The sequence below is a fragment of the Chinchilla lanigera genome, unplaced genomic scaffold, assembly GCF_000276665.1.
Source record: "Chinchilla lanigera isolate Chin_1 unplaced genomic scaffold, ChiLan1.0 scaffold00008, whole genome shotgun sequence".
Classification (NCBI taxonomy): Eukaryota; Metazoa; Chordata; class Mammalia; order Rodentia; family Chinchillidae; genus Chinchilla; species Chinchilla lanigera.
Genome location: NW_004955409.1, coordinates 25,355,299 through 25,378,883, shown reverse-complemented (window position 1 = coordinate 25,378,883; position 23,585 = coordinate 25,355,299). Strand labels below are relative to the sequence as shown.

At 35.3% G+C, this 23,585-nt stretch overlaps 1 protein-coding gene across 8 annotated transcripts in view; it reads right to left on the bottom strand.

Annotated features, from left to right (window-relative positions):
* Ralgapa1 (Ral GTPase activating protein, alpha subunit 1 (catalytic)) overlaps positions 1–23,585 on the bottom strand; it is a 246,379-nt gene that overhangs the window by 203,998 nt on the left and 18,796 nt on the right. The gene's annotated exons all lie outside the window — the stretch shown is intronic.

The following is a 23,585-nucleotide window of genomic DNA, read 5'->3' as shown; positions in this document are numbered from 1 at the left end:
GATATGAGATCTCTCCCTATGGGTAAAAGATGTAAAGATATTTGTGTCTCACATAAATGCTCACCAAAAGGTCATCTCAGCAGAAGAGAACCAAGCGGATAGGACGTCTCTTCCATAGATAGCAGTCAACTTCTTCCCCAGCTACCCATATTGTTGACTCATGGACTCATGAACTAAATGGCCATGATGGTAGGGATGGAGACTATTTATGGGCTGGACATGGACTTCCACTCATGAAAACTGACCTGACTACAGCCACTGCTAAGTTCCCAGTCTGCCAGCAACAGAGACCAGTGCTGAGCCACTGCTAAAGCACCATCTCCCAGAGTGATTCACCTGAGACTTGGAGGCAAGTTGATTATACTGAACCACTTCCATCCTGGAAGGGGCAGCACTTTGTCCTTAATGGAACAGATACTCATTCTGGGGACGGATTTGCCTCCCCTGCATGTAACATGTTGGTCAAAACTACCATCCATGGACTTACAAAATGCCTCATACATCATCACTGTATTCCACACAACAGTTATAAATTAATAGAATAATGGAATGTCTTTTTTGAAAATACAGTTCTGGCACCAGCTTGGTAGCAATTCCTTGCAGGGCCCCAGCAAGGTTTCCTATAACCAGGATTCATGGGTAAAGGAATCAAGTGGAAATGAAATGGTACCATTCAACATTACCCTTGGTGACCCACTGGCAAAGGTTTGCGTCCAGTTTCCATGACCTCATGCTTTCCAGGTCTACAAGTCTTAGTTCCAGAGGGGAGACGGCTTCTAATCAGGAAGTACAACAATGATTCTACTGAATTGGAAACTATGACTTCTACTTGGCCATTTTAGGATCCTCATACCTTTAACTCAACAGGCAAAAAGGGGGCTACAGTGTTGATGGGAGGTGACTGATCTAGACCACCTAGGGGAAACTGCATTACTATTCCACAAATGGAGAAAGGAAGAGTCTGTTTAGAGTGCAGGATATCCCTTTAGGACATCACCTTGTGCTACCATGCCATTATTAAGATCAGTAAGAAACTAGAACAACCCAATGCAGACAGGATAATAAAAGCCCTCCCCTTCAAGAATGAAGGTGGAGGTCATTTTGCCAGATAAAGAACCAAGACTCATACTGGTGCTTGCTGAAGACCAAGGGATACAGCATGGGTAGCAGAAGGCAGCTAGAAAGTACCACCTATGACCATATCACCAGTTACAAAAACAAGAACTATACTGTCCTAAGTATTTTTCTATTCTGTTAAAAATATGCTCATATATATATATATATATATATATATATATAAAATCAGATACTTTTTTCTTTTTTGTATTCCTATACCATGTAACATAACATTAATTGACTCAACATCAGCTTTTTTTTGTACTAGAAATTGAACTTGGGACCTTGTGCTTGCCAGGCAGGCACTGTGCCACTTAGCTATATCCCTGGCATCATCAGTTTTTAAGTACTGTTAAATCTGCATTGTAAAGTTTAAGTTATAGAATGTCAGGAGAAGAGTAAGTATCATCTGAAGAAAAAACTGCTTCTTATTCTGAGGAGTAAATTAGTATGTTTCTAATTCCTTGTAGGACAGTTATTGTATCATGTTAGGCAGAATTATGAACTTGCTATTGTCTTTATTTGGAGAGTAAGTATTGTTCAAGGAGATGTGTTTGGTTGTCAAATTGGTAAGCGGAAAACTGTTAGCATTAATTGTGATTGTCAACGTGACTGGATTAAGAAAACACGTTCAAAAAAGTTTCATTACAATAATGTAAATCATTTTTTACTTCATTGTGTGCATTCTGTATCTTGAAAATTTTATCAGTGGAAAAGACTGCATAACCTACTGATAAACAAAATAGCGCTGTTTCATCTTGCTTAGAATTAAAATTCCCACATTCACTCCTGTCTGTGACATTTGTTACTTTAATATTTTTCTCAGAACTTGAAAAAATAAAGGTTCAGACAACCTAAATGTTCTACATACTAGACACTCATCTAAGCACTCTACAGAAATTAATTCCTCTAGTCCTCAGAGCAGCACTATGAAATCCATATCATTCCTACCCCTATTTCACACATGAGAAATGTAGGGACAGACATCTAAGCAACCTAGCTAGTAAAAAGCAAAGTCAAAACTAAAACACCAGACACCCTGAATCTAGTGTCCATGCTATTCAGACTTTGTAATTATTGTGTCATTTGCCAATAATAGAATAATAGTCATCAAACACTAGTTAAATATACTTTATAGAATACTAAAGTTAAAAAGCACATACAACTGATACACAAGAAAACTATTCTAACTTTCCCCCACAGAATTGTTTAAAATTACAAAGAAAGAGTAGGGGATATAGCTCACTGGCACAGCGCCTGCCTGGCAAGCAGGAGGCCATGAGTTTGACTCCCAGTACCAAAAAATAAATAAATTAAATTAAATTAAATTAAATTAAAAAATTCGAATGAAATATGCTGCTCTAATTGCATCTAAGTTTACTGTATCAATGCTTCAAACACAATGTTCAGGGATAAAAAGAATAAAAATAGCAACAAAGCAAAATGAAAAAACAAAAGCAAACATAAGCTCCAAAATTCTGGAACATATGAGCCAAGATATTCTCTTAATTTCCTTTCCATATGGCATTCTAACAAAGCCTGGAAACTACATGCTTTCTAATGCTAATAAAAATTAATGGATAAAAGTTAGGCTAATTTTTTTACTCTATGTCTAACTATAAAGAACATGCTATCAAAAAAATCCTAAAACATTTTTATTACCAATTCACAAAATTTACATGGTGGGGTAAGAAATACAGTATGAGCCAAGTATAAGGGAGTGGTAAATTTCCACTCTTTAAAAACAACTTTCCAAAACAGTAATACAGAATATAGGAAAGGGAAAAGGAAGGAAATCCAGAAAGAAAGACACAATGGGGGAAAAATTCAACCACTTTTAAACCCCAATACAAATTCCATCCTTTCCAAAAAGGTTCCCTTAACCTGTTTTGTTTCTCTTTATGAATACTTCCACTACGTTTAGTCAGTGAGTCCTGATTACATTGTATGAGCTGGTACTATTCTCCTGCAGGTGCTACATAGTCCTGAGGAGGAGCAAGGCATGCCCATCTTCTTTAATAATGCGTTAAAATTTTAATATAGGGGAAATGTTTTGCATACCATTGAGCTGATGGCCAGTGGATTAAAGAAGAAGTTTAAGGGTTCAAAAATTTTCCCTATTTTCAGAAATACTTCTGTTTGTTTGGAAGTGTCTGTGTACTAATAGTTCCTTAAAGGAACAAGAAAGAGAAAGAAAGAAAGAAAGAAAGAAAGAAAGAAAGAAAGAAAGAAAGAAAGAAAGAAAGAAAGAAAAGCAAACTAAGTATTTTACCATGAATTCCAATTGAGATTTCTGAGATTTATGAAACTGGTACAGACTTAGGAATGCTTAGATCTTCAGGAATACTAACTTCAGTAAAATAATTCTAGATATTTAGTTTCCACAACTGAAACTTTTCTTCGGGCTCTTTTTATGACTGAGCTTTGAGAACCTGTTAATAACACATTTACTTTTACTACATATTTTTATTAAGACATTTATGCACTATTAACACATACGTAATTAAGAATTTGAAAAGTCAGCAGTTAGTTTTCCTGACTTTAAAGTTCAGACATTGAATATTTCTCTTTAAAAGTTATTAAATAACCCAATTTGAAAGACTGAATTTGGGCAACCCACCTTCTGGAGCCCCTTCTGTGCCTCTTAGACAGAAGCTTTCTCTCAATAAACTCTTCCTACTCTTAAAAAATTGAATTAAATTTTATATCATCATTCTTTATTCATTAAAAAAATTTATAACAACTTCTCAAATGATAGCACCATAATACACTAACTTCAAGATGTATTACAAGCAGTCTGCCTCTAATCATAAAGTATTAAACACTGCAAATTATCAGCTTAACATAATCAATAATAACAAGGACGGAGCCACTTAACACAAACTATCCATTCACTGCGAATACTCAAAATGCTGGAGAAAAATAAGTAACTGAAATAATTTATACATAGTTACAAGTTGAGGGGTGGGGGTATTGAACTAAAGAGAACAGGCGGCAGCAGGAGAGAGGAAAGGGGGCCATAGGAAGAAGGTGGTCTGCTAACTAAAAATGTGAGTAACCACTGAGAGTACCAACAGAATGTGTAACTTCTAAGTAATAGAGCAGCGGTGGCAAACCCATGACACGTATGCCACAGCACGGTGTATCACTGAAAGCTCTAAAAGCTTCACCATCACTAGATGGAAAAAAAGACACAGAAAGGTTTCTCGATCTAACAGAAACTGGTAAAGAAATTTACCAGAAAAGTGAATGCAGTGATATAATAAAACACAAACATGCCAAACACAAGTTCTTAGGCTGACTCCCCAATTAAGACAGCTGTAATCATACTGGATTTAAAAATCACACACAAAAATTAAGGTACAAGGTATTTCCCAACATACATACAAGCAAATTTCAAATAAAGAATGAATAAAGTGGCTACTTGGGAGGCCAAGGCAGAAGGATCAAAAATTCAAGGCCAGCCTGGGTAATCAAGCAAGACTTTGTATCAAAATAAAAAAAAAAAGGGCTGGGATACTGCTCAATGCTCCATGGATTCAATGTCACCAATACATATTGGACCGAAAAAAAAAAGCAAAATAAATAAATAAAGTGATAAAACATGTAATTTAGATCCTAACAAAAATACCAATGTTGATACTTCAATAAAGCACAAATTAAGCATTAACAGGCAAGAGTTACTACAATTATAGAGGGTCAATATTATTTTGACAAAAAGCTTTGTCTACAAAGCTCTGTCTACTAGTAAGTTTCGATTCTAGATTTTCATACACAATTTCAAAATACTAAAAGCAAAAGCCAACAAAATTCTAAGGAGAAAATAATCCACTAAAAAGTATGTTAAACTTTAACATACTTGTCTCAAATATCTAACAGGTAAAGTTTTAATCCTACCTGCAGGAGTAAGACTAATAATACATAGGAAGATTTGAACAACAAGTAACATTTTACACACAACACTAAATAATCCAACACTTACAAAATATCCTTTTCATGCAAAAGTGAGATATTAACAAAAACTGAATAAAGACACAAACCAGGCAAAGTACCAAGAATAACACAGCACATACCACACTCTAACCAAAATAAAGCAAAATTAAGCATTACTAAACCCTTCCAAAGAACTTTAGGAATAGATGTTAGAAATAAAAAGAATGTTTAGAAATGTTAGAGAATGTTAGAAAGGAGCATACGTAATAGTCCCAGGCATTCACAAAGCCCAGGACTACTCCCATTAAATAAACTACAAAAACTCACAAACATGGAAAACTTGGGTAGAATACTAAAGAAGGTTAATAGTGGAAATAATTGGCCCTAGATTCATCAGTACTTCAGAGCCACCTAATACGAAAACAAGATGCAAAAGGATCAAACTGTTTCCAAATAACTTTGCTCTGGACAAAAGCTCAAGAAAAATTTTAGACACATAAAATATTCAGGACTCAACAAGGTATACTATCAATTTTTATCTGGTACTGTACATAACTGAAGATTATGAGACATTAAAAGAAGCAGGAAAATATAATAATGAAGAGACTAGCAAATCAAATTCAAAGAACAGACACTAGACTATGCAGGAAAAAGTAGGAAAATAGTTATAATTGTATCGCACATGTCCAAAAAGTTAGAGGATGGAAGATACAATAAAATGGAAGATCCAAATCCATGTCTATGGATTAAAGACGAGTAATCTACAGTGAAGAGTAAACTAGATAGAATTAACAGCAGATTGCTATTTTAGAAATAAATTAAGCTGGGCCTGTAATCCCAACTACTTGGGAGACTGAGGCAGAAGGACCAAAGGTTGATGCTGCCCCCAAATAAAAATAAAAAAGGCTGGAGATACAGCTCACTGGCATGATACCACTAGGCTTAATACTGCTCCCCTCCAAAAAAAACAACAGAGGAAAAAACAGAGCAAAAAAACACAAAGAGAAAAATCCCCCATATTGAAAATCACATAAATTAACTGTGAGCCAAGTGGTCAAATAAAAATGCACTTGAAATCCTTTAGGTAGAAAAGAAGTAGAAAAAATATTTGGAGACACAACGGCCAAAATGATGTCTGATGAAAATCACAAACCCACAAATGCACAAAATTCAACAATCTCAAGAATAAGAAACATTAAGAGAACTTCAGCAATGGATATTATAATCAAATTGCTCAAAAGAAATGAGAAAAATCTCAAAAGCAGCCAGAGAAAACAGTTTGTAAAAAAGAGTAACCAGCTGGGCATGGTGCTGCACACCTGTAATCCCAGCACTTGGGAGGCTGAGGGAGAAGGACTGCTACATGTGGAAGGCCAGCCTGTGTTACACAGCAGCTAATAAAAGTAGTTGAAAAAACATTACACTATTTTTCTTTTCCTGAAGTGTATATACATTTTTTGGTAGACTCTGTATACTGTCATCAAAAAGTGAGTTCATGGCTAGCCTGGACTATATAATGAGATCTTGTCTCAAAAAGCCACAAAAAAAAAAAAGGGGGGGATCAAGGAAAAAGCAAAGACATACAATTTCTCATAAGAATGCAATAGTTTTTAAGTACTTAAAGAAAAATAATTACTATGCTAGAGTCCCATGTCCAGTAAAAATATCTTTCAAAAACAAGGGAAAAACTAAGACATTTGCAGACATACAAAATCTGAAAGAATTCATCACCAACAGACAGACTCACCTACTATGGAAATGAAAAAGCCCTTCAGGCAGAAAGAAGTATCAGATATCCGATCTTCACAAAGGAAGGAAGGACACAAAAATGGTAACAATGAGGGCAGATACCTAAGTCTTTTCCTTGCTGTAACTTTTTTTAAAGACAACTGACTAAACAAAAATAAGCATGCATTATGGAGTTTACAACATATATAAAAAGTACATGGAAGCAAAAGCATAAAGGGAGGGGAAATGGAGATACCTACCCTATTATAAGGTTCCTATACTGCCTAAGTAGTATAAGGATACTTGAAAATAGACCATGGTATGTTAAAGATGTATACCATAAACAATGAAGCAGCTACTAAAATCGTGAAAATAACAAAACAAAAATAGGTACCATCTATTTCTTAAACCAGAGATTTGATTTCAGACTCATCCCAACTTGCTCCACCAGACCCCACTCCACTCTCCACCATCCCTGAACAAATCAAGTTTTGACAAATTTACTTTCCTATGTAGCTCTCCAATACACTTCTCTCTCTGGATTTCCTCTGATACTTGGTTTGGTATCTCACGGTCTTTTTGGTGAATTATTTTATTTTAGTAGCCTTCCTAATTGCCTCCTACACCATCCCAGCCCCTCTTTAACATTCTTCACATGGTCACCATAATGATTTACCCTACTTAAGTCCAATTACCTGCATCACTAACCTGCTTAAGATACTTCAAGGTTTCCCATTACATGTAGAATAAAAGCACAGGCTCTTTGATATAACACAATACCCAAAACTTTCTTCCTTAATTTTTCATTATCTTGTGCACTGCCTACTGCACAGTAAGGCAGTGGTGGAGGCATATTGGTACAATGAAAAATGTTCCCATTTTTATTAACTAAAATGTTCAGAAAAGAACATTATAATGAAATTTTAAAAGGTTAAGTATTGGAGTTGAAAAAACAAAGCAGCCAGGCATGATGGTACACATCTGTAATCCCAGTGCCCAGGAGGTCAAGGTAGGAAGAATCCTTGAGTTCAAGGCCAGGGTGGACTACAGAGTGAGGCAGACTCCCCCTCCAAAAAAGCCCAAAAAACTAGGCAGAAGTAGATAATATCCATGCAGATAGTATGAAGGTAATAGGGGCCTCTGAACAACTCCATAAAAGCAAATAAACAAAGGCAAAGATTGTCAAAATCAACTTTACTTGAAATGTGGAAATTAACCAAAGGCTTACAATAACCAGGGACATTTATTTTTTTTTTTTTTAAGAAGGAATCTCATTAAGAACAGTGAGCTTGGGGCTGGGGATTTAGCTCAGCGGCAAAGTGCCTGCCTGGCAAGCGCAAGGTCATGAGTTCGGTTCCTGGTACCGGAGAAAAACCAAAAAAGCTTTGTGACACTTTAACTTACCTTATTTTCATCCTCCCTTTCCTACCACACTCCATAGCAACTTTCAAAATCAAGAGCCCAGGATTATGCAGCCTATTTAGAAGAAATACAAATGAGATTTGTGGTCTTTCATCGTTTAAATCTCAGAAAGCTGTCATTATCCTACTAGTCTAGCTAGCGCCTAGCAAAACACCCACTTGGAAAGTTTCCCCGTACTTAACTCAAAGTTTGCCCACACAGCAGCCTTTTTCCTAGAATCATTCATCTGAGACAAAAGGTGGCAATTTTTAACATCACAGCTACCTATATCACTGATCACTGATGCAATGAACCAAAAACCCTGAGAGGAGGGTAAACTGTCCAGCTGAATTCACAATAAACAGAGCCCTTTAGCAAAGACTGGGAGACTAGCTGATGTCATACTCAGAAAGAAACCTCTATATAATCACTTGCTGGCCACTAAGCTGAATGAGTGAAACTTTTAGTGTTCACATAAAACAAAGACTGTAAAAATAATTTCAATAACGTTATGAAAGGAACAGACAACAACAACCACAAATAGAAACAACATATCCTGGGGAGAAGGTAAAATCAGGTTTCCAGAGTTAATGCTTTATTTAAAAAGTTTTCAACAAAAACTTAAAGACAAAGACCTGAAAAGTATAAGAATTAAAATAAAAAATTAACTGTATAAGTTCAATTGCACACCTGACCGGCCAAAACCAAACAAAACAAAGCCTCAGCCAACTTAAAGACAGGCTAATTAAGATTATTAAATTTGAGGAACTGAATTAAAAACAATGACAAAAATGAACAAAGCCTCAGAAACTTGTAGGTCACCACTAAGTTCACCAACAGTTGAATAGGATACCTAGATGGAGAGAAAAGAGGAAAGAGAAAGTGTGTTTTGGTTTAGATCAAGAATGACCCCCAAGGACTGGGATATAGCTCAGTGGTACAAGCACTTGCATAGCAAGCACAAGGTCCTGAGTTCGATTCCTGATACCAAAAAAAAAAAAAAAAAAAAGAAAGACCTCCAAAACTCATGCTCTCAGAGACAGGGCTTTGGAAGGTGACTGGGTCATGGGGTACGATAGCAGAATGTGCTGTTAGGAGTGAGGTCTGGCGGAAGAGGCAGGTCACCGGGGGCCTGAGCTGAAGGGTAGATCTTTCCCAGTAACTCCCTTCTCTCTTGGCTTACCAGCCACACAGTGAGCAGCTTTCCTCCAAGCGACTCTTCTACCACACTTTCCAGCATTGGAGCCAGCTGACCTGGGACTATAACCATGAGCAAAAACAAACCTCTGCTTTAAGTTGCAGGTGTAGGGTATTGTGCCCAAGTGACAAGAAAGTGACTACAGAGAAAGAAAGAAATAATGGCTGGAAACCCCAAATGTGATGAAAAAATCTATCTTACCTAGTCTAGAAAATTAATAAATTCCTAGTAGCGCAATGTTCTTTATTTCATTATGGTGTGTCTAGATGTGGGTGCAGATACATCTAGATGCATATAAACACATAACCAAAGTTTACAGATACATGTAGATACATCTACCATAGTAAAACTGTCCAAAGATAATAGTGAAGGCAACAATAGCAAAGTAACATATCACTTAATAAGGATATCTCAATAATAGCCTATTTCTCATTAGAAACATGAAGGCCAGAGGAAGTAAAATGATATAGTCAAATAGTGGAAAGACAAAAGCTTGGTTTATCCAGCAAGCTTATCCTTCAAAAATTAGAGAATTAAAATATTCCTCATACACAAGCAAGATTCAAAGTATTTGTTGCTAGTAGGCCTTCCCTGAAAGAAAAACTTTCAGGGAGTTCATGCAGCTGAAGTGAAAAAATATTAGGCTGAAGTGAAAAAATAGTTCAAAACCACATAAAGAAATAAGAATGTCAATAAAGGGAAGTACAGAGAAGGAGCCTCTCTGAGATGTGCTGTCCAGACACTGGAATATAGCAGCGCGAAGAAGAGGAGGAGGAGGGAAGTGGGTCCCTAGATCCAGGAAGGATCTGAAGCAAGTAAAGGTAAGTACATAAGTAAATATGAAAGACAGTTTAGATGTATTTGTAAGCCTTCTTCCTCTATGTTAATTTAAAAGACAAATGCATAAAGCAGTAATTACAAATCTATGGTAACAGGCATAAAATGTATAGATACAATTTTCTGACAATAACATTACAAGAGGGTGAGGAAATGGACATATACAAAAGCAAAGTTTCTCTTTTTTAAACCTTGTTAGCCTGATTTAGAGAAAAATTTTTAAAGAAGCCAACTCTGCAGACAACTTCAGAGTTTAGTTTTATAATAGAAACTGAATAATTAGACCTTTACACCCCTTAAGATAGAATAAATGTGTAATCTTTTACCTTAAAAAATGCAAAGTTTCTGCATATAACAAAAATTAAACTGGCATTAACCCAAAAGATTGTTATACTGAAAAAGCAAATTTTTTTGTCTAGAAATTACAGATTGTTGTATCACCAAGTTGCTGATGTTTGTTGCAAAGAAATGCATTACTTCCACTTTTCTGAAGACTTGCTAACCATTAGTGTACCACACCACTATTATATAACATAAAATGTCATTTTTAAAAATTGAGTAGTCAGACAATACAAAAGTAATCAAAATACAATCCTACTAATATTCTACATACAGCCCTACAAATTCAAAACAGGTAATTCCCTACACTTATAACATTCTTTGGACACTGAGAAAATTAGACATGTGCTCTCTGCACGTTTAATCTAAAATAGCCAACACTAATACAGGCAGACATATTTATAAACAAATTTTCACACAAAGCAATTAATTTAAATAATGAACAAATAAATGCAATCATGTTGTATCAGAAAATACACTACACTGAGAAAAGAAATACTCTTACACTGGGAAAGAGAATAACTTTAAAATAACAAAGGATAAATGCAGAGTAAATCATGCCTGGGGAGTTAGTTCTGAACACAATGGATAGGCTGTGCTTCTCAAACTATCTGTGAAGAGCCAGGTTTTTGTTTTTGTTTTTGTTTTTAATTCCAATTTATCACAGACCAATGCGTTACAATAAATGAATAAAAGAAACAAAAAAGCATTTGGGGCTGGTCTATATCACATTCAATGAGACAAGTCCACTAATCACATGCCTGGATTTCACAGTACTGTCAAACTGAGATGTCCCCAGTATGTCCAATTACTGTAATTAACTTGTAGAAACATTTACCTTGTATACTCGTCATATACATTTATTTCTATACTAAATTTGTAACAAACAGTAAACTAGCCCCTGCAGACCATGCTTTGTATAATAGTAGTATTGACTATGGGAAAGAATGAAACAGAGCTTCAGAGTGAACTGAGCAGTTTTGATAAGTATTAAAGTGAGAAATCTATTCCTGCAATGAATTCACCAACAAAACTAGGACTTCAAAAAAGTAGAATAAGGTACTCAGAGAAATGCTATCACCTCTGTTTCCTGAATCCTCATTAAAAACTCATGAAATATTTCTCCAAGAATCTCCAACAACATCCACTCATTTTTACTCACTGGTTATTAAGTCAAACTTTTGAGATTGAAGCCTGATGTCCTTAGGTTTCATGGAGAGGAGGACTACATCCTTCTACTTCCCTGTGTTCATGTCTATGCTTTACCATTGCTTTTACCTAAATACCTCTTCCTTCATTTCTACCTACTGAAATTCTAAGTATCTTTCAAGACATAGCTCAAATGTCCCTCTAGATTCGATTCTTCTTACAGATAGCAACCCACGCCTATAATCCCAGCAATTGGGACACTGACATAAGAGGATCAAGAGTTCAAAATGAGACTGGGCTACACAGTCAATGAACTCCAGGCAAGCCCTGGCTACACAGTAAGACATATATCTTCCCTTACATTTTACATTTGTTATATGATTCTTTTATGATACCATCAACTCCTTTACTCTTCTCCAGTTACTTAAAGTCAAATGATTGCTCCGATTCATCATTTTCAAAGAAACAAACCTAAGCACAGATGTTTTTATAAAACACTCTTGACAGGAAATGACATACTTATTAAGTTTCTCATAGTAACAACCTACTTGCCTCTAGAATGCTGTAAGAATAATCGATGGAAAAATAAAGATGACTGGGAACCTGAAACTTCTCGTTTGAAAGAACTCATACAATGTCAACAAATCTTGGTGACACAAACATCCCTCCTACCCTCACAATTCCATTTTAGGTTTGGGAGGAGAAGGAAAGAATAATAGTTGCTAAGTGACTTCCCTGAATTTATCTGAAATCAAATACCAACAATAAATTTTATTTCCATGTATTTATTCAATTCTTTGTTTTTCTAATACGCAACTTTAGCATTTTTCTAATTATTTCTAAAAGACTAGAGACTACAGAATGTAAACCATTATCAAAATTATTCAATAGTTATGTTCAATTTATTCTTTAAGAACAAATTCTACAATTTGACTTTGAAAAATTCACAACATCTTGAATTCAGTTTTGTTTTCTGCATCTGCTTCAGGATTTTGAGCATGTAAGGCAAGACCTCTACCACTGGTTTACACCCCAGCCCTCTGATTTAATTTTATCACCTTCAAGGTTCCAATTAAAATTCAAATACTGCTTAGAATTCTTCTATAAATTCTGTGGTTAAAATGCAGTTTTTTCATATAGTCTCCCAACAGTATATGAGGTGCTACAATTTTAATTTTATAGACAAGTAAACTGAAGATGAAAGGTGTTAAGTAAATAATATAGCTGAGATTAGAATCCAATCTTCTGACTCTCTCTACTATATTCCAACCTATATACATAGTACTCACATCTTTTTGGGTATTAATTACTATCTGTCACATTAAGGCTATTGTAGGAAATTAAAACAAGTAACACATGCAAAATGCTTAGGTTATAGCCCACCATGGTAAGTGGTTAAAAAGATTAATTATTATTAATATATGGCTGCTGTTTCTATAAAAATGTTCACTCCTCCAAACTTCCCAAATATAATAAAGAGATAGAAAATACTTTGCATTCACATGAAAAAACAACCTATTTGTTAGGGTATTATTAAGCTGCTGGGGACACAGCTTGGTAGTAGAATATGTGTTCACTATGTGCAAAGTCCTAGGTGCAATCCCCAGCACTAAAGGAAAAAAAAAAACCCTAAGAATTCCTGAGAATCATATGCAAATGTAAGATGACATTCCCTGTAACTAAATTCTGAATCAATCCCTAAATAATGAATATTTACACTGGCTCAATTTTTCACTACTAATTTAAGTAACCCGAGTGATCCTGCACAATTATTCATTTACTTTCTTGGAATACTGAGAGATGGAAATATAAATTTACAAAGATTACGTATGCATACATACTTTACAAATGTTGATATTTAACAGTAAACCTGCCTTCCAATTTATGTTCCCTCAGCAATACGTTTACATATATCTTGACAAAATACTTTACAACTATTTCCAAGTTTTATAAATTTTTAACCGACAATAAATTAAGGAAAGCACCAGGGCATGGTGGTGCCTATCTGTAATCCCAGCACTTAAGAGGCTGAGGCAGGAGGACTGCCACAAAATTAAGGCCAGCCTTAGTAACAGTGAGTTCAAGGCCAGTCTGAACTACATAGCGCGACTGTGTCTCAAAAAACAAAAACAAAACAAAACAAAAGATCAAGAAAATTAACTCTTTTAAACATGCAATGTTTCTTAAGTTTGTCACTTGTGTTTTAATTGTAGGTTTTACTGTTAGAAATATACAGCGTCTCACATAGGCAAATTTATTTCCTTGATGATTGTCACATAAATTTTTAAGTCTTTCCACTGTGATGTTTTAAAATACTTGCTGATTTTTTTCTTCCCTTATTTTTAGGATTTCAAAAGTTATACTAAAGAATATGAACTACTTAGAATTTATTCTACTAAATTTGTAACAGGTTTTCAAAAAAGCACTGTTTCTTTCTTCTTAATCTTTAAGCATTTCACATACTGGCCGCAAAACCTCCTTCTGCAGCAAACAAAATAGTCATTCTTTTTAAATTTAATATTCTTGCTGGGTATGATGGCACATACCTGTGATCCCAGTACTTGAGGCTAAGACAGGAGGATCACCATGAGTTTGAGGCCAGCCTATGCTACATAGTGAGATCCTATCTCAAAACACCACAAAAAGGAAAAAGAAAAAATAGAAGACCTACCTTGAAAAGGTCAGTCTCCTCTAAATTAAATCTGTGGATTCAATGTAATCCAATTAAAAAGCCCATCAAAATTATTCATGACATTTAACGAGCTGATTCTCAAACTCATATGGAAGAGCAAAAGACCAAAACAGCCAAGAGACTTGTATTATTTTTCTGTGACTTCTGTCAACAAATTACAGTCACAAACTCAGTATCTTAGGAAATATCAAAAATTTATTCTCTGGGCTGGGGGGTGTAGCTCAGTAGTACAGTACTTGCTACATTACAAAAAAAACCAAAAACTTATTCTCTCAGAGTGCTAAAGACCAGCCTGGAATTAGTACCACTGGGCCAAAATCAAGGCACTGGCTGAACTCTGCTCACCTGGAAGCTCTAGGGGAGAATCCATTCCTTGCCTCTTCAACTTGTGGTAGTCTCCGGCATTACTTGGCTAGTGGTCACGTAGGTGCGCGGTTTAAGAACAGCACCTTCCAATCTCTCCGCTCTGCTGTCACATCGCACCATCCCCTCTGCCTACCCACTGGTCAGTCCATTTTATTAAAGGGCAGAGGTGAAAGGGGTAGAGAAGAGGTAAACTTTAAAGCTAACACGTGGTTAGGCTCATCAGGGTATAAGGTTGCTAAAATTTAGGTGTTACATAAGAGTTGGTAAGAATGTCAACAAAGGGAGAGTTTCTCTGATAACCCTGTGGTAAGGCTCTAAACATTTTTCAGTTTATTTCCTATTTTTTATGTTTTTTTCTCAATTATACATAATACAGACCTCAGTTTTTGAATCAGTTTGGGTTCTTTTGGGGGGGGCACGGGTATTCAAAGGTCTTTCTGATCAGAATATTGACTTCAGTTGAGCATGGTGGCATACATCTGTAAACCTAGCACTTGGGAGGCTGAGGCAGGAGGATCACTGAGAGTTCTGAGGACAGCCTGGGCTACAAAGTGAGTTGCAGCCAGCCTAAAATACACAGGGTGAGGGATAGGAGGAAAAAAAGCAAGAAGGAAGGGGAAAAGTATATATATATAACATATATATATATGTAAAGTAATATATATATATATAAGGTATATAATATATATATACATACACACACAAAAGATAGCTAAGATAACTGTACTACTAATTTCTATTGCTTTATTGAAAGGAACAGTTAATGCTTAATTTTTTTGACCAAGTTTGCATGTTCATATATGGTAATCTGAACAACTACTGTGAAGACAACAATATGCAATATAATAACTACTGTTGAATTCATATCATCTTGTTTTTTTGAAATTCTGTATCATTTCTAATGTTTTTTTAAATTACTTTTTATTCTCTTTAAAAGAAAAAAAAGAACACAGTATGGTAGAAAAAAAGATGTCAGGACACTAAGAGTTTGAAGTGTGGGTGGGACATTCAAGTGGAGTTGTTGGCCTAGACCTCAGGATAAATTTTTTAAAAAGGCTGCGGGGAGAGGGCACTGGTAAATATAAGCAGTTGAAACCAAGACAGTTTATCCAAGAATAATATAAAGGAGGTGGGAAAAAAAAAGTTTGAAACAAAACCCAGGAAAACACCACCACTGATGGAAGGATTTGGTTACATAAATCTACAAAAGAGTAATCACCTGAATGGTACTAAACTTATTAAAAATAAGAACAAGAGGCTGGATGTGGTGGCTCACAACTGTAATCCCAGCCCTGGGGAGGATGATGCAGGAGAATCATAGTGAGTTGAAGGTCAGCCTGAACTACATAGTGAGATCCTGTCTCAAAAACAAAAACAAAACAAAACAAAACATCATTAACATAGGCAGTTTAAAAGGCCATTTCATTATCCATTAAAGCTCTTTAAGGTGATGGCAAGAGATGAAGAAAGTGACAAACCAATTATCAAAGTCTTTCATTAATTCAGAGCAGTGACTAGAAGATGAGAAATAAAGAGCAGATCAAGCACCATGTACCCTAAAATAGAAGGAATTTTTCAGATGAGTACATAAGGATAACACCAGCAACAGAAGCATAATAGTAACAATATTAAATAAATAGGAATGCTGACTTCTTCAGGCACGAGAGGCTGTACCACTGCCAAGGATACAAGGGAACCTATGTCTATGGGAGAATTAGGATTTCAGACAAGGGCTTATACAACATATATGTGTACTTTAACATAAACAAGGCGCTAAATATTTACAGAAATAAAGTGGTATACATTTACAACAGTAACATCTACAAATCAGTTTCATGATAAACATCTGGTAGAGCTTTAGTAGAGTGAAGTATCACTATACGCTTTGTTTTTTAAATGATTCAACTATACTACTTAGTTGAAAATGTAGGCCGGGATCAGACGATTGTTTTGAATGCAAGCTAAGGATTTTGTACTATATAGGTGAAGGGGAGCCCCTGAAGTTTTAGAGCAGTTAGACTGACAAACTCAATAATGTGTTTTTAAAAGATGGTGACAGCACCATTTAAGACTGACTTAAAAGGGAAAATGACCCTCATAAGGACACCAAATAGTAATGTGCTACAAAATATTAAGCAAAAAATGATTAAAAACTTCAAAGAAATGATGGTAATAGAATAAAAAAAAAAGGAACAGACTCAAATGTTATAAAGTTAAAAAAAAAAAATCAAACAAACAAAAAACAAGCAGGACTTGGCTGAGATATGAATGTCCCAGACATTTCAAACTCTGACTGTCCCAATATAAATTTTTCTACCACACTGTCAAAGATAAAAGTTTCACATCTTTAACGTGGAGGATAGTGTTGCAATTTATCTAAACAGATATACTAACCACCCATTTTGCTGTTTTCAATATCTATTTCTATAGAATGAATACTTCAGTAAGAAACATTACATAATACATGAACACATCCACACAACACACACAAACTGTTACTCAAGAATCAAGAAAAAAAGTTTTAACCAAAACAAACAAAACATTATGGTTTCTTTTTTAAGACACCAAAAACCTGTAACACAACATGCTTCTCATTTCAATTTAGCCACCAGGAAAACCAAGAACCAAATTCAACGCCTTACAACTAATCAGCTGATCTAAAACTTAAAGATGCTTGCTTTCTTTACATGGTAGCATGTTGTTTGTTTTATCACTAATCTTTGTAATTATTTTTGTGGGGCTGGGGGAATCAAACCCAAGGCTTTGCACATATTAGACCAGTACTTTACCACTGAGCTACACCCTTAGCTTCAAATCACTAACTGTTCATTCCACATTTTATTTAGTCCTATAAACCACATAAAATCATCAGACGCAATAAAATTCTTAATCAACTAAATGTTAATGCAAAGATGACTTACGGGATTTCAACAGCTTGTTCTATTAAACAGTAACAGTGTTTAAACCAGGCATGGTGGCACATGTCTGTAATCCCAGCACTCGGTAGGCTGAGGCAGAAGGATCTCTGTGAGTTTGAGGCCAGCCTGGACTACAAAGTGAGTTCAAAGCTAACCTGAACTGCATAGTGAAACCCAGTCTCAAAAAGCAAATATAAAATAAAATTAAAATATAACTGTTTATGCCAGTATCTGTAGAGTAAATTGTTCAAGGTCAAAATAACTTTTTAAATCAGTAAGATTCAAATTAAAGGTCATATACAAATTTAAGAAGATAAAAGGTCTCATCTCATGTATAGACTTACTAAAATTGAGTATCAACTCCTAAAAATATCAAATTAACTTCTGTTTTTTTGCAACGAGGCTGTGCATTTCCACCTTTTTTGCAACAAGGCTGTGCATTTCTGAGTACTGGGATTAGAAGTGTATATCACCAAGCCTGGCAAATTAACTTATTTTTATGGACAAGTTATTGTTCATATATTCTCAACCATATCTGTTCCAAGTTAATCTATACAGTTTTAAGTTATTTACTTAATAAATACATAGTGTTTGTTTCCATCCTTACACATTACTCTATATCTCCCTAACAGTACTTTTTTCCTTATAGAGGTATTTTAATCTAGTTTCTCTGAAACATGAATGTACTCAGAATGGAGAAAGAGAATCAGATATTTTTCACTAATCAGTGTATAACAAATTCCTTCTGTAAATATGAAAAGTACAAATTTGGGATCAAGTTGCCTTGTAGGAAGCCAATTTTTGGTTTCTTTTATTTATGAAAACATCATATTTTTGCATTTGGTATTCAGTGTCTTAAAAACTATTGTTTCTTATGTTTCATTTTTATATTTCAACTGTTTCAAGCAGGAAGGACAAACAAATAAGGAGTGCCTTAGGACCATTCCAGATTACTGCCTTAAAAGAGTTTCTAAGCCATGGAAAAAGCAAAGGGAATGCCGGAGGCAGCAGACTCCATGAGCTGAGAAAATACAGCTGAGCATTCAGAAAGGCCAAGGCAATTAAGAGTTTACAGGATACAGCACCAAAAAGGAGATCAGCTGCACTTGAGGAGAACCCAAGAAACTTGTCTCCTTTGACTATGATCTTAGTAAGAAAATCTATCCAAGACAGGAAAAAAGAATTTGATGAAACAGTGACAAGTGCTCACACAGAGTTATGAACAGTACCTGTTCCAAAAAACTGGACCAATAAAAAACAAAAACAAAACAAACAAAAAACCCCAACACATAATTCACAATGCATTTGGTGGAATACTCAGGAAGGTTTATCCTCAAGAGCAGGTAATTAAATGATCAAACTATTTTCATATAATTTAACTGTATTCCAGAAAAAAAGTACTACTAAGAATTCAAAAATATCCAGAACTGAAAGTAAAATTCACAGCATCAGATATCCAAAGATTGCCAAGAATACAAAGTGGCAAAACAACTGGTATAAGAGGAACAATCAATTGAAACTAATCCAGGATTGAAAGAAATGTTAGAATTAGCAGCTAAGTATATTAAATTATTTTAATATGTATTCCATGTCAGAAAGCAAATGATGATTTTTAAAAAATCTTGGCACACTGCTGTGTACACATAGTTCCAACACTCAGGAGATGGAAGGAGGACGCTTAATTAATTGAGCCCAACAAACCTGAGGCCAGCCCTGGCAAACATAGAAAGACCTTACCTCAAAAACAACAATAACAACAACAACAACAAAACAAAGCCCAAAGATGAAAAATAAACCAGACAGGCTTAATGATGATCATATATAGCAGGAAAAAAAACTAAGGTACTTAAAAAGACAACAATAGAAACTATCCTAAGCAAAACAAGAGGAAAAGATCCAAAAGAGAAAAAAAGAAAAGAACATTAGTGAACTGCAAGACCCTCCAATATACTAGTACTTATTTTTTTCCTGTGCTCCAGAACATATCCAGGGCCTCCGGTAAACTAGGCAAGCATCCTACCACTGACCTACATCACCAGCCCCTAATAATACTTCTTAATATGGTAATCTAATATCAGTATTTCTAACATGCTAACAAATGAAGTTCTGAAAGGAGGATAGGGGAGCTAGGTAGAAGACAAATGGCCAAAAATTTTCCAAACTTGATGAAAACTGTAAATCTATAAATTCAAGAAGCTCAATAAATATCAAGCTAGGAAATATGAAGAAAACTAATCAAAGTACGGTACATCATAATCAAATTGCTTAAAACTAGTGATAGAGAAAAATCTTAAGAGCAGCCATAGAAAAAAGACGTATTACATACAGCGAAAGATATAGATCACAGAAGACTTTGCAGAAATAACGTAAGCAAAAAGACAGTGGAATAAACTCCTTAAAAGAATAAAGAAAAAAAACTTACGAATCTAAAATTCTAAACAGAGAAAAACTGTCATTCAAGAAAGAAAGGAAGATAAACACATGGAAATTAACTACCACCCTCCTGAACAACCAACGGGTCACAGATAAAATTAAAGAACAAATTAGAGGGCTGGGGATTTAGCTCAGCGGCAAAAGCGCCTGCCTGGCAAGCGCAAGATCGTGAGTTCCGTTCCCGTTACTGGAGAAAAACCAAAAAAAAAAACAAAACAAAAAAAAAGAACAAATTAGACAGTTTCTATAATTAAATGATAGTGACAAAACAACATACCAGAACTTAGTGGGACACACTGAAAGCAGTCCTAGGAAGGAAATTTGCAGCAGTGAATACCCGTATCAGGAAAACAGAGCAAGTGCAAATAACTTAATGGTGAACCTCAAACTTGTAGAAAAAGAAAAGCAGGCTGAGCCAAAAGTTCCTACGAGGGAGGAAATTATAAAGATCAGGCAGAAATTAATGCACTGGAGTCTAAGAAAACAGTACAAAGAATCAATGAATTAAAGAGTTGGTTCTTTGAAAGATTAAATAAAATCAACAAACCCTTATTCAATCTTATCAAAAAAAAGACTCAAATCCATGTAATTAGGAATAAAAAAGGTCATATCACAATAGACCCTGCAGAAATCCAGGTCAACTGCACCTACTTTGAAAACTTGTATTCTAGTAAGATGGAAAATGCAGAAGAAATGGACAGATTCCTAGATAATATGAATTCCCAAAGCTGAATCAAGAAGATATAAAAATCCTAAATAAACCAATATTAATTAATGAAATCAAAGTTGTAATAAAAACCCTCCTAACAGAAGCCCAGACCCTGACAGATTCACTGCTGAATTCTACAAGAAATTTAGAGAAGACCTAACACCACCACTTCTCAAACTCTTTAATAAAACTGAAAGGGAAGCAATACTCCCAAGTTCACTCTTGGAAGCAAGCATTACCCTCATACCAAAACCGGAGAAGGACCCAACTAAGAAAGAGAACTACAGGCCAATCTTCCTAATGAACATAGATGTAAAACTCCTCAAAAAGATACTGGCATACAGAATGCATCAAATCCACAAGATGATGATATAAAATGATCAAGTGGGATTCATCCTAGGGATGCACACCGGTATATGAATAACAAACTCACCAAGAGAGAAATTAGAAAAACAACACCTTTCACAATAGCACCCAAAAAAGCAAAGTACCTAGGAACCAATCTAATGAAGTATGTAAAAGACCTCTACATTGAAAACTACAGTACTCAGAAAAATGAGATTCAACAGGATATCTGAAAATGGAAAGATATTCCTTGCTCTTAGGTAGGAAGAACCAATATAGTGAAAATAGCCATACTTCCAAAACTGTTACACAGATTTAATGCAATTCCAATCAAAATTCCAACAGCATACCTCACAGAATTAGAGAAAACAATCTTAAAATTCATTTGGAACCAGAAAGGGCCTGGCATAGCAAAGGCGATTCTGGGCAACAAAGGCAAGGCAAGGGGCATCAAAATCCTTGACTTGAAATTACACTATAAAGCTACTGTGATAAACACAGCATAGTCCTGGCTAAAAAACAGACCTGAAGATCAGTGAACAGACTAAAAGATGCAGAAACAACTCCAGACATATTCAGCCACCTTATATTTGACAAAAGGGCCAAACGTGTTCACTGGAAGAAAGACAGCCTCTTAATAAATGGTGCTAGAAAAACTGGCTCTGCACATGTTGAAGATTAAAACTGGACCCATATCTTTCACCATGCACTAAACTACATTAGAAATGGATCAAAGATCTAAATATTGAGACAGAAACATTAAATCTGCTGGAAGACAGAATAGGTAAAATTCTTGAAGACCTTGGTGTAGGCAAAGGCTTTATGACTAAAACTGGATCACACAGGGACTATCACAAAGAATCAACAACTGGGATCTCAACTTCTTAAAAAGCTTTTGCACAGCAAGAGAAACCACCAACAGAGTAAAGAGACAGTCCACAATGGAAAAAATGTTTGCTGGATGTTCCGCAGACAAAGGTTTACCATTGAGAACATATAAAGAACGCAAAAAAAATCAGACCTCCCAATTGTGAAGACCCAATCCAAAAATGGGCATCTGAGACAAATACACACTTCTCAGATGAAGAAATACAAATGGCAAATATATGAAAAAATGTTCAACATCACTCGTCATTTAAGAGATGTAAATTAAAATAACACTGAGATTCCATCTCATGCCAGAATGGCTATCATCAAGAAATCAACCAATACCAAATACTGGAGAGCCTGTGGGGAGAAAGGAACCCTTCTTCACTATTGGCCAGAGTGTAGATGGGTACACCATTGTGGAAATCAGTGTGGAGATTCCTCAAAAAACTAGAATTGGAGGTCCTATTTGACTCAGCTATTTCCCTTCTGGGTATCTTCCCAGAAGAATTAAAACATCGTACCACGGCGATATATGTGCACCAATGTCTATAGCAGCACAATTTGTAATAGCTAGATCCTGGAAACAACCCAAATGTGCATCAATTGAGGAATGGATAAAAAAGATGTAGTCTTTTTATAAAATTACTACTCAGCCATAAAGAAGGATAAACTGGAGACTTTTATAGGTAAATGGATGCAACTCAAGACCATACTCGTAAGTGAAATAAACCAGACACACCGGTGCAAACACTGTACTGTCTCCCTAGTGTGAGAAGCTGAAACAGCAAATAAGATCCAAAATGTACAAGAGATATTGTAAAATGGGAAGAAACTGTTAAAAGGAAACAGCAACTGGGATGGGGAAAGGAGAAAAAAAGGGAAAAGCAATAAAATAAATAAGAAAGAAAGAAAGAAAGATATATAGTTAAGATAGTTATACTATTAATTTCTCTTAGTTCATTGAAAAGCAAGATTTGTGCTAATATTGTTTGAACAATTAAATGCCTACATCTTGCACTCTGAGTAACTAATTTAAAGATAACAATTCACAATGTATTAACCACCGTTACCTTATTATCTTGTTTTGAAATTGTTTTATTTTTTCCTCTTTAAAATAAAAAATAATAAACTTTTAAAATGTTTTTAAAAACAAAGCAAAGACTTTTCTAAGCAAGAAAAAAAATAAGTGTCTTGGTTACTTTTTTCTTTTCTCAGACAAAATACCCAACACTCAAAGTTGAAGGAGGAAAGGTTTATTTAGCTCACAATTTGTAAAGGTTTCAGTTCGTAGTTAGCTGGCTCCATGGCAAGGTGGCATGGCAGTGGGGCATCACAGAGGAGAAACAGTTCATGACAGAGCAGACAGCAGGCAGCAAGCAGCAAGGCAGCAACCTTCTCTTACCCTTTTATCCCTTCCAGGACATCAGCCTTTTAGGTGGTGCCACCCATATCTAGGGTAGGCCTTCCCATTATCCACACCCAGAAATATATTAATTCCAATCAGTGGACTAATTTAGTACCATACACCCTTAATCTCAGTATCACACACCC